This window comes from Peromyscus maniculatus, chromosome 13 (assembly GCF_049852395.1).
Source record: "Peromyscus maniculatus bairdii isolate BWxNUB_F1_BW_parent chromosome 13, HU_Pman_BW_mat_3.1, whole genome shotgun sequence".
Lineage (NCBI taxonomy): Eukaryota > Metazoa > Chordata > Mammalia > Rodentia > Cricetidae > Peromyscus > Peromyscus maniculatus.
The window spans coordinates 38,641,400-38,659,455 of NC_134864.1; the positions used below are offsets into that span (position 1 = coordinate 38,641,400).

Here is an 18,056-nt window from a genome sequence, read left to right on the forward strand (position 1 = left end):
CAAAAAGCACAGAGCCTGGAATCCAAGTGTATTATGTCCGACAACAGTCAAGTTGTGTAACTTCATGTATAAAGTGTCTTTAGAAGCAGTGCCCATGTTTCTTACCTGAGTGATGAAATGTTTGGGTCCTAAATAGCAGTGCTTACATAGCATTGCTAAGATGTGAAGCAAGGCTGAATCGCTCCCTTTATAAGTGGCTAATTTCATACTATGTCCATTTTATATCCATAAAAAGTATTCAAGTAACACACACATTTTTAGGTTATTGTAGTGACTCAAAGGTATAACATGTAAAATCCACAGGACAATACTCTGCTCATCAAACATTAGATTCTGTTTCACAGGAAGGACACTGATTAATTTGAATACATTAAATTTTGGTAACCACCCAACAGAATAGTGTTATTCCCATTTCTCAGATGAGAAAACTAAGATATGCAAGGATAAAGTATTACTACATCTGCAATTATTATATCTGTATTGAAAATCAATCCAAACTTGTGAGCTAAGGATGCCTTCTAATAGTGACCTGTGCCATCTGTGGTCCAGAGACTCAGAAGGAATAACAGGGGTGGCTTGTCTCAGTTTCTCTGTGTCTAGCGACTGTCCCGGAAGACGCCAGGCTGGAGGCTGGAAGCCTCTGAAGACCTATTCACTCACAGGTCCAGTGGTTGATGCTGGGAGACTTGGTTCCTCTTCATGTTGTTCTGTGAAATATCCCTCACAACTTGATGGCTGGGTTCCAAGAAGGAAGGTCACCACGCTGGGGTGATAGGCACTGTGCCACCTTCATTGTCCATCTGAGAAGGGAGGCAATCGTGAAATCTTGCCCAGGTTCAAGAAGAGGGAAAGTAGACTCTTCCCCTTCGTGGGTAATGGCAATATTCTAGAAGACAAGGTAGGAGGGAACATATATACTGTAGGGTCGTTACAGACAACCTGTAGGGACTCTGGCCAGCTCGAGCACAGCAAACATGGCTCTGGAAGACCTCACCATTCTCCCCCATTCCCTCTGCCTTGCTAAAAAAAAAAAAAAAAAACATTAGATTATATTCCTAAAGCTAGCCATCAAAGTCCATTCCTTTACTTGGCCACTTCCTCCTCCTGAGGCTGACTACCAAGGCCCAGGTATTGAAATCCAGCAATCAAAAGCCCTCACCTAATTAACATGTCCAATTAAAATTAAACTCCTCATCCTAAATGGGGTTTCCCCTTTTACCTTTATGAACCGCCATTTGCCTATGAGCTACATCTGTCTCCCCTCTATCCAGAGGCAGTCCTTTGTCCCTCCAGAACAAATACCCCTCCCCCCTTTTCCTTGTTCCCTTCCCCCTCTCCCTTGTCCTCTATCTCCTCTCTTTGTCTCTTATTCCCTGCCCTTTATCCCTCTGGGAAAATAAATTGCCCTTGTGCTAAGAACTTGGTCTTAGAGGTCCTGAGCTGATCTTTTACACAGCCCACTCGGGCATGAGGCATATTGGGACCTTGGTTACTGAACCTTTAAAATGTGAATAAGTGTTCTTACTTCTTCAGTTTGTTGTGAGGATTCACTTATAGTCAATAAATAAAAGTAATAAAGGCTGAGGATGTGGCTTAGTTGATGGAGCTCTTATCTGTTATACACAGAGTCCTGGGTTTGGTCCCTAGCACTGTATAAACCAGGCGTGGTGGCACATGCCTCGAATCACAGCACTGGGGAAGCAGAGACAGGAGGATCAGAAGTTCAAGTTGTCCTCAACTGTGCCATGAATTGGAGGCCTGCTGTGGGATGTTCTGTATGTTACGTGTGTTGCTCTGATTGGGTAATAAGTAAAACACTGATTGGCCAGTAGCCAGGCAGGAAGTATAGGCGGGACAAAGAGAAGAGAATTGGGGGAAGTGTAAGGCTGAGGCGGGGAGACCTGTCAGCCACCTCCATGACAAGCAAGATGTAAGGTACCGGTAAGCCACGAGCCACATGGCAACTTATAGATTAATAGAAATGGGTTAATTTAAGATAGAAGAAGTAGATAACAAGAAGTCCGCCACGGCCATACAGTTTATAAGTAATATAAGTGTCTGAGTGATTATTTTATACATGGGTTGTAGGACTGCGGATGCTTGGTGGGACCTGGAGAGAAGCCCTCCAGCTACAGAGGCCAGCCTGGGCTACATAAGATGAGAGAGAGAGAGAGAGAGAGAGAGAGAGAGAGAGAGAGAGAGAGAGAGGGGATAGATAAATAAATAGGTGATAGACACATAGATACATAGATACATACATACATACATACATATATACATACATACATAGCGCATTATTGGCTATCTATATCCTCTTGTGGCCAGTATATCCTCTTGCCCACAGACAAGTCTACCTGTGAAGCCAGATGAAGTTGACAAGCTTCTTTGCTTAAGATGCTCTAAAAGGATGAGGCTGGCTCAACCTCAGGAGAGGGAGAGGACTTCTGCCTTCACCCCATACCCACAGTCAGGATGCTGGTAAATTGGAACTCTGATCCTCTTGGGTTCTTTCACCCTTTCTGTGGCAACATCACCTGTGTGGCACTTAATTGAATTGCTGCCTGCCTTATATTACTTATGGTATATGGTGTCTCCCGGGTGGGGTTTGCAAAAACATCCTAGTCAGCAGTGAAAATCTAAAACCATTAAGGAAGATTAATGTCCAAGGAGATTTGAGCATGCAGCTAACCCGTTACAGATGAGTTCTTGTTGGTTTCCTTCTAGGCCAGGGATGCTTTCGGGTGAAGCTTCTTAGCTCTGGAGGCCCTGGCTCCTCTATAGTCTGCATCTCACTTTAGCTCCCTAAATGAGGCAATTGAGTCGCTGCCACCTCCGTAATAACACATCCTGACAAAAACATGAAAGATAGCGTATCTGTGCCTTAACTCATGCGGGTATCAGAAAAGGGGAAGAAAGTAAATTCCTTTAAAATACAGACAGAATCTTTTATCAATGGAAAACTGTCATGTGGTCCTTCTTATCTCTTTGTGCAGTGACAGTGGGATTTATCTTTCTTAGACTCGAGCCTCCAAATGAATATCACGCCTGTTGTGCCAAGGTGAGCAGTTTTTCATCTCTGGGCGAGCAGACATGTTTTACATAGATGTCATGGTGCACACAAGCCATCTGTCATCAATCCCCATGCCCTCCAAGGTGTCCCAAAGCCATCGGCGTCTGCCACTTCTCTCACAAATGGAAGAGTCCTATGTTCAAAGCCTGTTCCACAAAAACCAAATGAAAGAAACTCCTCAGGAGACCAGAGTGCCACAACTACTCTGTATTACATAAACATATATTGTTGTACAGTGCCTAGAGTGAACCTTAATGCAAACTATGGACTTGGGATAATAGTTGATAGTAATAGTAATAATAATAATATCCATTGATTGATACAAATATACTACTCGAATGGGGTGCTTATAGCTGGGGAGGCTTCCTGTGTGGGGTCAGGCATATAGGGGAAATACATGTTCATTGTTGCTGTGAACCTAAAATATGGAGTCTAATAATATAAAATGGTTTCATGCAGGGACTGGAGAAATCATTCCATTGTTAAATCACCTCCATTCCAAGCATGAATGGCTTTGTTTGAGCCCTGGAACCTGTATTAAAATGATCCCAGGGTTGGTGTCACACATCTGTAATCCCAGCACAAGGAACCTGTGGGACACCGTGGAGAGCCTAGCCGACTCATTGAGTTCTAGGCCAGTGGAGACCATATCTAACAAAAAAACAATAATAAAGAAAGATACCCCACAGCCACAACCACATGAACTTGCACATGAATGCTTACACACAGACACACATACAAATGTTCTGTGACACAATTCCAGTTCTTGGCTATATTCGCTCAGCTGTAGTTGTTACCCCAGCAACCGGGAGATACCTTGGCTGGAAACGCATCTTTCATTGGAAGGAAGTCTAGTTTGGAGTCAATAGTAGGAAGAAATATTTCCTCCAGCCGAGAAGCCTGCCATTTGTACACGTCTGTGGGCCACCAGCAAAAGGCAGTTCATTCTTTGATTGTATATTAAAAGGCTTTTTACTTTCCTGACAACCAAGCTTCAGAAGTTTCTTCTGGGTTTTCTGACTTGGTGATTATTTTAGGGTATTCAGTACCAGAATTGAGAGGATAGTGATGATGGATGGATAGAAAGTAGATAGGTAGGTAGGTAGGTAGGTAGGTAAGTAGGTAGGTAGATAGATAGATAGATAGATAGATAGATAGATACATGGATGGATGATAGGTAGATAGACAATACTTATTGAGTATCTACTATATGCTAAGGATCAATTTGAGCATATTATGTTTCTTATTTAATCTTTATAATGTCACATGAAAGCATGCTTACAAATTCCCGTCTGACATAAGAATAAACTGAAGCCGAGAGTGACCTCAGAGAGACCACATAGCTAGAAAGCAGCAGAACCATGAGGTAGAGCCAGTGAATGGTTCCAGAACTTGCAAATCTCAGCCTCCAACTCTGCCTGCCCAAGTCTACAAGAAGGTGGTGCACATAATTCCCTGACAGTTTTCCAAATCCCAGAAAAGCTACACTCCATTAGGAAGGACTTCCACAGAGATGCCACTGGGTCTCCATCTTTTGTTCAAAGCAGGAGGCATGATTGCTAATAAGCCCAAAGTTTAACTAAAGCCTCTGTGGCTCAAGCCAAGTCCCCAGGGTCCTAGCTAGAACTTAGACATTCTGCCCCTGGGATTTGGGACTGTTTTACACCACAAGGAGGACTTATAGGAAAATACTGAGAGATCTTCAGAACTAAGGGAAGAGGGAATCACAGATCTCAAGAAGAGGAGCTGAATGCTCCAAGGTCCAGTGAAACAGCCTGAAGATAGACATGAGTGGACAGACAGTCCAGGATGACGACCGACTCTCACTAAGGTCAGTCTTGCATGACTCACAAACTGATAGATACAAAGTCCTGGGAAGGACGGACATCTTGGTGGCTTCCCTTGGGAATATGTGCTGAAGCTTGGGAGTCCTTCAGAGAGGTCATTCAAAGGAACCCCGAAGCAAATGCTGACATAGAGTTACTCCCCCAAGGATCCGCAGCCTACATTTTGAGAGAGACCACAGCTCACCTCACTGCGTTGCGGTACGTTTTGTAAATCACGGACTGAAAGCTGCCTCTGGAGCTTCAAACTGTTGTCGAAAGTTTATAGGAGAAGCGTAACTTTCTACAGCTAGGGACTCCGAGAAAGGGAAACGTTAAGTCATCCCCAGAAGACACCGGAATTCACCGGAGTTCTGTCCCAATTAAACCCCAGATATCCTGAGCTCTGGATGCTGTCTTGCCACTCCCACTTGGTGCCCTGCAGAGCTTTACAGACCTTGGGTAATCCCAATCTCTTCCTGCTTTAGCATGTGGAGTCTTTGTTTCTTTTGCTCTCTCCACCCAACCTACACAGGCATGCCTGCAAACCCGCTCACTCCCGAGCCCACCCACCGCCCCGGAAAAGGAGCTAAGCTGCACGTGGTGCAAGGACCCCCTCTGTAGGAAAAGGACGGTTAAACCGGGGAATGTTCCTACAAGAGCTTTGTCTGCGATGCCTGCCTGGCCTGCAGATCTGCTCTGTCTTAGAGACGCCAGGCTGCAAGTCTCAGCCTCTTCTACCCACGCCTTCTGCAGAGCATTCTCCCCGGACACACTTGGGTCTGCCTCCCCGGAGCAGGGCTTGGAGAGAGGGGCCTTATTAGATGCAGCAGGGTGCACGGCTCAGGAAACAGTTGAGTGGTTCTCAGTCAGGCATGAACCAGTCTGCTGCAGCTGAAGGTTGGGGGAGGGAGCGGCCTTCTCTCCCTTGCACATCTGGGAGAGCACCTGGCTGCACCCCCAAAATGCAAAGCCAAAGGGAGAATCGGCACTGATTAGGACCCCATCAGAGTTAGCGCAGTAACGCTGTTCACTTATGCTAATGGGCATCAAGGGTTCATTCATCATTACCAGCGGAGCGGATTGGCCCAGGACAAGCTAAAGTCATAAAACACACTTCAAATCTCTGCCTCGAAATAGGCAAGGGAAGAGAATTTATTATTGTTGTTTCTCGGTCACAAAAGGAGAGGGAGAGAGAGAGTAAAAGTGAAGGTCACCATCTCTGTTCCAGGTGATGACTGACTTCTTTTCTCTTGCGGTCGGAAACAACGGCACACACTTGATGATTTTTCCGCTGTTGCCTTCATTTTGCTCAGGATGAGAAGGTACATTCTATTCAAACGGAGCTATTCCGTCCTAGTGGTTCTTGTTTAAAATGTAAACATCATTGGAAATCTGTGTCAGGAGAACTAACCTATAACAAGGATGATAGGAAACACATTAATTCAAAAATAATAATCCCAGAGTGGGAGAGATGGCTCAGAGGTTAAAAGCACTTGCTGCTCTTGCAGAGGACCTGGGTTTGGTTCCCAGCACACACATCAAGTGGCTTAGAACCTGCTATGAATCTAGTTCCAGGGATCGAATACCCTCTTCTGGTCTTCGTGGGCATCTGCGTGCACATACCACCCATACATGTACTCAGGCACACATACAAACACAGAAAATAAAAATAAATTAATCTTTAAAATATAACAATCTCAAATACACCTATGCTTCAAAGTTTTTCAACATTTAAAAAAAGATGTTTTAAAATTTGTTGTTTATTATTTTATGGGTATGTATACAGATACATGTGTATCTGTATACCATGCAAGTAAGGACTTGGTGCCCAAGGGGGCCAGAAGGATCCCCTAGAACTGGACTCAGATGGTTGTGAGCCACCATGTGGGTGCTCAGAATCAAGCCTGGGTCCTCTGGACGAGCAGCCAGTGCTCTTAACCACCAAGCCATCTCTCCAGTTCCAATGTACAAGGTTTTAATATGCACCTACATGCTACATATGCAGCTAACATAAGTATATCTAAAGACACACATTACATAATATTTAAATATACCATATACATATATACGTATATATATGTATATATATAATATTTTACCCTTATACCATCTTGAGAGGTACCTGGGTGAAACAAATCCACCGTGGGAATGACTTACTCCAAGAAATAAACTTCAAAATGAAAAGCGTTCCACTTATTTGTGGGTTTGTTTCATTTTGTTGTTGGGTTTTTTTTTCCGATTTAGAAACTAAAACTCTCTGTCACACAATACTTATTTTCTTATGAATTAGACCAAAAATCATCCTGTGCCCCCTCTAAAAAACTCACACGGACCTGAGTGTATTGGTGTCCTGTGGTGTCCCTGAGAAGTCTCCATCTACACGTCTACAGTAAACCAGCATGTAAACAAACCCCATATTGGTATAGATCCCTCGGGAGCACCAAGTTCAGGGTCAATAGCTCTGAATATCTAACCAACAAGGCAAGTTTGCCACTGGGAAGGGTTTGAAGAGTAATTAGGAGAATGCGAGCATGTAGAGATGGGAGCCCAGCCTTGTACCATACCTGACCTCGGAAAGCAGCTTAAGTGGAGGGTCAGAGGAGGAATGGGTAGCCCTTAGCCATACCTGGGCCTTTGGGTTTTCTCTTCAGCTGCACCCTTCCTGCCAGGGAAATCCTGTTTCTGCAGCCTACTCAAAAATGGGTCTGAGTGTAAGTAAATGCTATCACGCCATGGTAACATCCAGATTTGAAAGTCGAAGACCTCATTGCTTCTCACAGCAGGGCAGTCTTTCTTTAAAGCATCCCTCAGTTTTTATTTTATAAAAACCATGTGGTGTCCCCTCTAATACCTCTCGTCTTGGTCAGGGTTCTATGGCTGTGAAGAGACACAAAAACCAGAGCAATTCCTACAAAGGAAAACAGTTAACTGGGGCTGGCTTACAGTTTCGGAGGTTTAATCTGTTATCTTCACGGTGGGGAGCATGGCAGCAGGCAGGCAGACATGGTGCTGGAGAAGTAGCTGAGAGTTCTGCAACTGGACCCACAGGCAGCAGGAAGAGAGAGAGAGAGAGAGAGAGAGAGAGAGAGAGAGAGAGAGAGAGAGAGAGAGAGAGAGAGAGAGACTGGGCCTGGCAGGCTTGGGCTTTTGAAAACCTCAAAGCCCACCTCCAGTGACACACTTCCTCCAACAGAACCACGCCCCCTATCCTTTCAAATAGTGCCACTCCCTGGTGACTAAGCTTTCACATCTATGAACCTATGGGAGCCATGCTTATTCAAACCACCACATCTCTCCACAAGTCTTCTGTGCATTTCTTCCAGCCTCCTGGAAGTGTAGACCTTGGGCTGTGGAGTCAGTACTGACATGAAGGTTCTGCCTGACTCGGTCACATCGCTTGAGCTACCTTCTACCACGTGGGGACCCCTGGAAACAGCTACATTGAGATCTGTGAGGAGTTGGAAGGAATTCTGAATTCTGTATTCCTCTATTGCCTGGGCCCTAAACTGACCCACTGAGTGTACTTAGAGTCTCCTAAAAAATCACAAGGAACACAGCCCCAATTTCAGCCTGTATAGAAAGGTAGCCCATGTTCTCATGGCTCAGAGAACCCCACTCCATGAAAAAAGTCTTCCTCCTGTTTCAGCCAAACTTGGGTTACTGGCCATCCAGGTCCCCAGGCAGCCTTGGGCGGGTGAAACTGGACACCCTGTTATGCCTTCACTCTGAGGTCTGAGAGTGGTCCCAGGGAGGGCACCTGAACGATGTAGCACTTTGGATTCCTAAAGAATGATATTCCAGTGAATTGACAAAGGGTGGAATATTGAAGCCCACGAACCTCTTTGCCCTGATCTGTTCACAGGCGATCAATTAAACACACACCCTGAAGCCATAAGTAAGCAAAACAGAACTAAGTCATCGGGAGAAAACATTCACATAACTGGAAAATCCAGGCCCTCCGCACACTGACCAAGCCAGGAGTCTTCCTTCATGTGTGTTGGATCCAAACACAAAGCAAACATTGAACCTAATACAATGTGTCCCTTGCTCCCTCATGTTCCCCCTATTCTCCAGCTTCTGATAGCATCTTTGACTGGCACCATCAGCGTAGAGGGAATATGCTTTGGAATATGATACTCTAGTAAACCACCCTTGGGATGGATGAAAAGTCAACCTCTGAAGTCCTCCAGCCACGGATCGTATCAGAGCCGTAAGGTCCTTGGGGAGATGCGAGATAAGACAGAATCCGGCCCCCTAGCCGCAGTACAGGTCGTTACTCCTGAGCCCAGTGTTTCAAGACTAGTCAGACCCCTTTCCCCGGGCCCCAAACCCACATTCTTACAACTTAAAGCTTCCAATGACTTTAATGCAAGTTCCATGCATGTGAGGCCTGCAGGACAGGACCCTCTGGGAGTGTAAGGTGACAACATAATAGAGAAAAATCACTTTAGCAGGCAACAGTGACAGCTGGGCAGGCATTAGAAAAGAGGGGAACGGCCTCAGTTTAGACAAATTACTGAACTAAATGAGCAGATGAAAAACCCTTTTTACAGCTGCCACCGAGAAGCCCAGAAAATATAAAACATGTGAAAAAGTAAATAAAAGGAGTTTGAACCTTTTTTCCCATTTAAGGTGTGGTAAATGGTTAGAAGGCTCTAGAAAGACCCTTAGTGTTCTGAGTCATGGGCCCAAATGGAAAAATATGGCTATTTAGGTTTTACATGTCAATTTTGATACAACCAATAAAACATAAACAATGAAAGCGCTCCAAAAATCCTGGAAAATTCCAGAGCCATGCATCAGAGGCTCTGTGATTATCCACCAAGCCTCTCCTTTCCGTGACTCCTGACATCTCAATACCCTGCATTAGACTTTTACGGACTCATTTTCCAGCCTTTATAAAAATGACTTAATGTGTCCTCAAAACCATCTCAATTTCCTAATTGATGAGAGCTATCAGCCACTTAAAAAATAAAACAGACATTTCCTTAATAAAAATAAAAACCTTGGGGGAGGGGAGGATGGAATAAATCCTGTGTTGGCAAAAAGAATATTAAATATAAGAGGAAGCGTGATCATGGCGGGTGGGGTCCCCAAGTGGGTGTTACAAGATTGGGTTTCTAGTATGGATCCTGCAGCTAATTTGCTGTGTGATTTGGGGCTCAGTTAACCCTCCCTGGGCCCGGTTTGCCAGATCTGGAAAAGGCACTGTCAAAACCCATCCTGCACGAACAGCCTGAGATTTTGAAAGCCGCCCAGGACAGAACTATTTCACAGCATGCCCTCAGGACCTACACATTTTCAGTTTTAGACACAAAAACCTTTTTAAGTTCTCTTTTGTGTGAGTGTGTGTGTGAGTGTGTGTGTGTGTGTGTGTGTGTGTGTGTGTGTGTGTGTGTGTGGTTTTATCTTGCTTTGTTTTGTCTTCTATAATCCATTGTAGAATAGAGAGAGGGACTCAGAAGGCCAAATAACACAGTGATTTTTTTTTCTGGGTCAAAATCAACTTGATAGAGTAATTGCCAGGACCACCCCGGATGGAAGTGCTTGCAGAGAAGTTCCAAGTTCTCTGGAATTCTCTAGTTTGCCACTGAACTCCCAACCCAAGTGCCCTCCTGTACTTACTCAGCTCCTAAGAGCTTGGTCAAAGCCAGGTGAAAATTGTCCAGAGTGGCCTACAGTCTAGTTAGGTACCCACGCTTCAGGAAAAGGGGGAAATGGACAAGAAATAATCATATCCATATTCAAACAGATATATACAAGAAATGTGTGAGTCTGGAGCAGTAGTGTTTTTAAGCTCTTGGAAGCAGCCTGCTGCCTCCTTTTGGAGAGAAGAAGAGGGAAGGAGATGAGGGCAAGGTGGATCAGGGAAAAATAGTTTCAGGTCACGGATGCTCTCTGGGCCTAGGGACGAGCCCAAGGATCTTCAATTTCTATAGCACATTGAAATTATGTGAGAAGTTTAAAAACAAACTAACAAAAATCAAGGGGGCAGTTAGGTGGCTGAAGACATTTGCCTCACAACCCTGGAGACCTGAGTTGGACTTCCAGAATCCACACAAAGATAAAACCAATACCACAAGTTATGCTTTACTCTCCACACATATACAGTGGCACCCCTACCCCACATACATGATAATTTTTTTAAATTGCCATCTAGTGCTCACCTTCTGAGGTTTCAGTTCAATTGCTCTGGGGTGTCACTTGAATACTGAATGCCAGGATTTTAAAAACTCCCCCAGATGATTCAATTGAGCAACCAACTCTAAGTCATTGGTCCAGCCATACAAACCACAGAGTCCTCCAACTTCTCCTCATGTTCACTATAGCATTTACCAAAATATGGGTTTTGGGTTGCCTTTTGTTAGTTTGCTTGCTTGCTTGTTTTGTTTTAAATCTTGCCCTCAGAGTTTCTGAGTCTGTGGCTTCTGTGGGATGAGGCCCCTTAGTGCGTTCTCAACCTGATCCTTAGTGAAACTGAAGCTCAGGCTGATGGTCCAGGGCTGTTCTCACCTCTCACTTTGGTTCAGTGAAGACAGGTTCTCTTAGACAATCCATCTTCACTACACTTGACCTTCCCGCAATCCGTTTTGTTCTGGCCACAGCAGGCCTGTTACTATAGACAACTGGTCAAAACCCAGGACTCAGGTACACCTGGGGAGCAACAGGAAAAGAACTGGAGAGGCTGGTGTTCACTGCTTTTCCCACTCTTACACAAGCCAAAGGGAAAATCTTTACCCTTCGAGGACATCGTGTTCCATGAACATTGTATACTACGTTTAGCAAAACAGGAGACAGCAACATGGTCCTGGGGCAGAGAGTAGAGAGGCCTTGAATGGTTGAAGTAATTGGATCTCTTAAGTGTAGAACTTTCAAGCTGGACAGGGTGGGTCATGCTTATAATCCCAACATTCAGGAGGCGGAGGCAGGAGGACTACCATAAAGTCCAGGCCAACCTGGGCTACATAGTAAGATCCGGGACCACCTGAACTATAGAATGAGACCCTGTCTCAAAAGGAAAAATGAAGAGAAGGAAGAAAAGAGATGAGGGGAGGAGAGTGAGCAGGGGAGGTGGGTAAGGTGAGAGGAGGAGAAATAGAAGAAAAAGAATGCTGAGAAAAGAAAAGAAAAAAAAGAAGGGACAATTAGAAAAATGAACTAAGTTCCAGAAAACCCAAATGATCTTTTTCTGTGCACTTGAGCTCATTATTGAGAACAACTTTGTAACAGTGCCATATGTCAGTTGAATAGTGAGAACAAACATCAAAACAAAAATTAGCCTTGTAAATAATCCTGGGAGCTACAAGCCAAAGTCCATGGCCTCCCTGTCTCACCCTTTTCATTGTGTCTGGTCATACATTAAACGTGCTGACCTGATGGCTCTATGGTAAGGCCTAGGGTAGGAATGGTGCCTAAGCTTGGTTGGATTGGGTTGTCCATGGAGACCTGGAAAGTACATTTTTTTTTGTTCAGATTCTTCTACCCACATTGTGAATATACATTCATAAGCACAGGCAAGACAATGGGATCCAGCACATGCATTCCATTACCCTCTGTCTTTGTATCCTCTACTTATAATAATGGCACTCTTGGAAAATGACAGATCTCTTAGTCTTTGTATTAACCTGGTTCCCCAGAACTCACAAGGAAGAATCTGGGACACAAGCTCACATACTGGTGGTTTAATTTTTGGAAGGATTGAACAATAAGCTTGGGGACGTCAATATAAGAGCATAACATTGAGCTGGCCACCACCATGGAAACTGGGCTCTTCTTGTGCAAGATGCCCAATAAAATTGCCACAAAAGAGAAAACTGTGCTTAGCCATGTGGCTCCTGTTCTTTTATTAGTGAAGATCTCCCCATTGGACAACAATCCATTCTACTCCCAGGCCACACAGGCTTGAGCATCAAGTGCCAAAAACCTCCCTGCCAGAAAAGCAAGTCAAAGATGTATGTTGTCCCTGGGAAAGACCCTATCAGGACATATTCTTACATGAACCTGGTATAACAAAGGTACAAGAAGAGCAAGAGAATGGTTTAGGATGGAAGGGTGTCAATACTGTCCCTCATAGCTCAATGGAAATGGTAAACCAGCATGATGCCTATGCCTCTCTCAAGCATGTTTCTTTGTTTGTCTGTCTGTCTAGAAAAAAAAAATAAGGGACTGGGGAGATGGCTTAATGAGTGAAATTCCTGCCCAGGCATTAAGGCCTGAGTTCATATCCTGAGGTATGGGTGTAGGTAGCACTGTATGCCTGTGACCCAAACACTAGGAGACCAACTCCAGGTTCAATGGCAGACCTTGTCCCAAAGAAATAAGATGGAGTGTGCTTGGGGTAGACAACCAATGTCATGCTCTGGCTTCTACGTACATATATGTGCACATACCACCACCACCACCATCATCACTGATGACAATCTATTCACCAACAATTAGGTCTTGGATATATTTTGTAATGTGTAAAGGATACCACTCCAAACCCTGGACATCAGGTTGCCCCTATTGGGCCTTGGGGTATAGATTTGGTATATATGTCACTCAGGCTATACAATTGACAAGGTGAAGCCCCAAGAAGCACTCAGCTTCCGCTTTCCACTTCTGAGTGGTTGAAACCTACACTTTGTACTCAATTAGGCTGCTTAGCTCGTGCTCAGAAGACGAATTTGAGTAGAGAAGCCATGCTAATCATCACTTTGTTAGCATCAGCAGAAAAATCAAATCTCCATTCTATCTCAGAAGGAAGGGTCACCTATGGCAGATGGGAGGGTCCAGCTTCCTCCACTGCTGCAAATATTAGTTCAATACTCTTTGCTCTCAATTCCTTTGTAGGTCCAATAGCATCAGACTCACCCCAGCAGAACTCTGAGCAACCCAAAGCTATGACCACTAAGAAGAAACATCAAGATGTGCCTGATGTTTAGCAGGACCTGAAAGTCAGGGCGAACTTTGCAGCTCACAGCCTTCTGGCCCTTCTGCATGCTACCTTCCTACCAATTCATTCCAGGGCTAGCTCTGTCATTCTCAAATCTCTCCTCCTGCCTGCCCTCTCTCCCACATCAGCCCGGACACAATGGGCCAATTAGTGCTCCAGAAGCACCTTTGGACTGTGTCAACTCCACCGGAGAAGCTTTAGGATTATGTCATTTCCAGGTTCAAGTAACACTTGGTGTTCCCTATGGTACAGAGAGTCGTAAAATGCTTTAGTCTGGCATTTGAGACTTTGGTTTGACTTTGCAAGCTTATTTCCCTTAATGCCCCCAACACAAATCCTAGGACACAGCCTGTAAACACACACACACACACACACACACACACACACACACACACACACACACGCACACACACACAACCACTTAGAGATCTGCCCTTCTGAAGCCTTACCATTACCAAAGCCCAAAGCCCCCACCTCAGGTCTTCACCCTTCAGATACACACATAGCTCCCCATGTCAGAAGGAAGTCTCCTTCTCATTCCCAGGCCTGGTCCCTGAGCCACAGCCACAAACACGCTTATCTGTGCAAACACAGGCTGCCTACCTCCCCAGTGTACCTAGAGACACAAATGAGGAAGATGTAATTTCTGACACCATGATGCTCAGCAGCCGGCTGGAGAAGCGGGTAAACAAGCGTTCACAGAACACTGACAAGGACCACAGGAGACATAAAGGACTCCCTCCCATGGGAAGAGTAACAAGGGATCGACAACACCTCCCGTAAATGCTGGAAAAGGAGAGGCAATTTTCAGGCAGATGAGAAGAGGAAGGAAGACTTCGGAGAAGCAGGAAGAGCAAGGCAACAGACAAGGGTGCTTAGGATTTGAGAGAGAAGCCACATGTGTTCAGACCCTGGGTGAAGACTCCGGTCTCATTCCTCAGGCCCCAGAAACCATGGTTGAGTGACAGATGAGAGCTGCAACCAATCACATCAGCAAACAGCAATCTCATGTAGGTGGTCACACTATGTGTGTGTGTGTGGGGGGGGGTACAGTGGGTATTAGGGTGGCTTGGGGAAGAGAGAAGAGATCTGACAATGAATTAGAACAACCTCTGAGGGAATAGAGCTGGGGGCGGGGAGATACTGTGGCTTTTGGCAGGGTTTTATAATACTGCGGGGCAACTTGGGCAGCGTATCAGGTAAACCGTGGCTTCGCACGTGGTTTCTATTTAAAGTTACAGATTTGAATCCATGGGAAAGTACGTAATCTTCTAAACAACCCTCTAATAAATGAACATCTCGGCACAGCCTGTCCCTAAGCAGGACACTGCTTACTTTTATCAGGTTACTGCCTCTGTGTCTATAACACACAAACATGTTCTACCCAATGTACTCTTTGTTTGGGGAAATCGTGATTAGCACATCTTTAATGTTGTGAAACTCAGCAGGATTTCTAATTCTGTTTTGTAGCACATATCATCTTATTAATTTATGCATTTCTGATTGCCCCACTAAAAGACTAAATAAAATAAAATCTTTCTGAATAGCCTTTGGCAGATGGGAAACCTGACCAGTGACCAGGAAGAGATGAGGCAGTGAAGGGGAGGCGGTGCCATGTTGGGAGCCCAGAGAAGGGGGTCCAGTGTTTCTCCCATGGCTGTGAAGGATCTGGGAGAATGGGGAGGGGGACATGGGACATGGGTCATACTGACTTGCAATGCAAAGGAGGAAAGCTTGGATTACAAGCTCTAGAGGGGTAAGGACAGAGCAAAGCAGTATGCCCCTGGTGCTCAGGGCTGTGCCTGGCACATCAAGATCATCAGTGTCTGCAGGGAGGAAAGGGAGAGGCGTCACTGTGGTCACGGAAGAGCTGCTGTGGATATCGCTCTTTATAAATAAAGCACTGATTGGCCAGTGGCCAGGCAGGAAGTATAGGCGGGACAAAGAGAGAGGAGAATTGAGGAAGGAGGAAGGAAGGGGGACCGCCTGCAGCTATGGCCAGGACAAGCAGCATGTAAAGACACCGGTAAGCCACGAGCCACATGGCAAGGTATAGATTTATAGAAATGGGTTAATTTAAGATATAAGAACAGTTAGCAAGAAGCCTGCCATGGCCATACAGTTTATAAGTAATATAAGTGCCTGAGTGATTATTTTATACATGGATTGTGGGACTACGGGGCTTGGTGGAACCTGGAGAGACGCCCTCCAGCAACAAAGAGCACATTAAGACTCAGTGCTTCTGTCTCATGCCTGATGCCCTCTGTCCATTCACACCCTCATCTTCAGTCTGGGAAAAGAACAAGAAGGCAGGATGAAAAGAACTAAGGATGCTTACATTACATCAGCAGCGTGTCCTTAGTGTCCCCTGCCCAAGGCTTTCATCAGCTGCTCAAGTCATTCTTCTACTTCTAAATGCATACTGTTTTTTATTAATGCTGATCTTCTGTACCCTCTGCCTGGAACATCCTTCTTCCCAGGGTCAAAGCTCAAATCTGACCTGCTTATAATGACCATGGCCAAACCAACCTCCAAATCTACAAGACTTACAGGAACCACTAGCTCCTTAACTTTTACTCTCCTTACAGTGTGGGTCATTCTCTCAAATTTTCTTGCTGACAATCACACTGCTTAACAACAGGGGTCTGCCCTGAGAGCTGCGCCCATCCTTAGGCTGTTTCACCGTCATGTAAACATCATGGAGTACTTATAAAAGCCTAGACGGTGCGAGTCATTCACTCCATGTGGCCTCTTGATGGCCATCAAGAGAAACTGTAAACACAGGATGGATGAGCTTTTGCCAGCAAAACACAACAGACCGCCTCACAGCAGACTTTTGTTAGAGAAGTACAAAGTGTCCATGCTACAACAGTGATTAAAACTGTAGGACAAGAAAACACGAGCCAGTAACAGAACTGTTTGTCACCAAGTATTGCACACTGCACATAATTATACTGCTATGCTTTTCCACAACTGGAAGAACAGTAGGCTCGCTTAGACCGGCATCACCACATCACCACATGTGCAAATGCATACAGATGTGCTATGATGCTGTAATGGCCACAGCACCACTAGCCAATGGGAACTTTTCTGCTCTATGTCACTCTTGCCTGACTACTGGTATACATGCTGTTCATTCATCATTATTAACCAAAACATTGTCCTATGTCACATGACTACACGAGTATGCATCTATGGTCTATTTAGTTCCAGTAGAATGTGGTTTCTATGGGAGCAGAGATCTCGTTTTTCAGAGTTTACCACTGCCTCTTCCAGCTAAGAACAGCTTCTCTCAGATAGTATGTTACCAACAAATATTTTGCGGAATGAATATCAAATGAGAGAGATGAAGGCAGAGAACATAAGGATTGAACTATAATTGCTTCTTGAATACAAAAATGCAAGTAACAGAGGAAGATTTATAACAAAATTCCATTAAAGCAGATTAGAAGTGTAGGCTGACAAGGCGTTAAAGCATTTGCTCCAAGTGTTAAGATTATTGGCTATGTGGAGAGTGGGAAGGGCTGACGTGCTGGAACAGAAGAAGCCCCACTTAGGAATAGCAGATGAGTGATAAGCTACCACAGCCATGATCTGAGCTAGAAGAGGGGAGATCAGAAGTACCTAAGAACAGACCCACACTGAGTAATTAATTTACATATGGGTTATACATATAAACTATGAGATCAAATTAACTGTTCGGTAAACTGTTTATTCCCTAACATTGATTCATTTGGCTCATCCTTTGCTTTATGTAACAAAGTTCCAAATAAAGACTCCCCTGTAGGGGCTGAAAGGGGAAGAAATGCAAAGTGCTTGGCCAAGTGGGTACTGAGGCCAGGATTCTTCTGCCCAGACTAAGTAAGCCAAGGAAACTGCACTCACTCTTTAGCAGACCTAGGTCACTTACAGATCCATGCATAGATCACTAAATGCCCACCAGAGTCTTACTTGGGACTGCTTTTCCTCTCTAGTCAATCTGTTTCAACCAATTTGTTTCTATGGTTCTCATGCTCTAAGATGCCATTTAGAAGCAGGAACCATAAGGGTCCACAGGGCTTCCCGGGACACATGTGATGCAGCAGAGCACAGCTGAAAACGAGACAAGCTGCAGATGCAGACATGCATGGCTTCCCATCCACCATGTCTGGCTATGCATGTCGGTATGAATCACCTTAGACTAAAAGAACATCAGAGCGAGATGACACATTTAGTAATCTTGGAA

At 44.8% G+C, this 18,056-nt stretch overlaps 1 long non-coding RNA gene across 1 annotated transcript; it reads right to left on the bottom strand.

Moving 5' to 3' along the window:
• Nucleotides 1–461: 461 nt before the first annotated feature.
• Nucleotides 462–6,588, bottom strand: LOC121822038 (uncharacterized). The gene is made up of 2 exons (XR_013044063.1): nt 6,137–6,588; nt 462–886 (listed from the first exon to the last, which is right to left on the bottom strand). It is a non-coding gene; the product is annotated as an uncharacterized LOC121822038 (long non-coding RNA).
• Between the last annotated feature and the right edge of the window lie 11,468 nt (nt 6,589–18,056).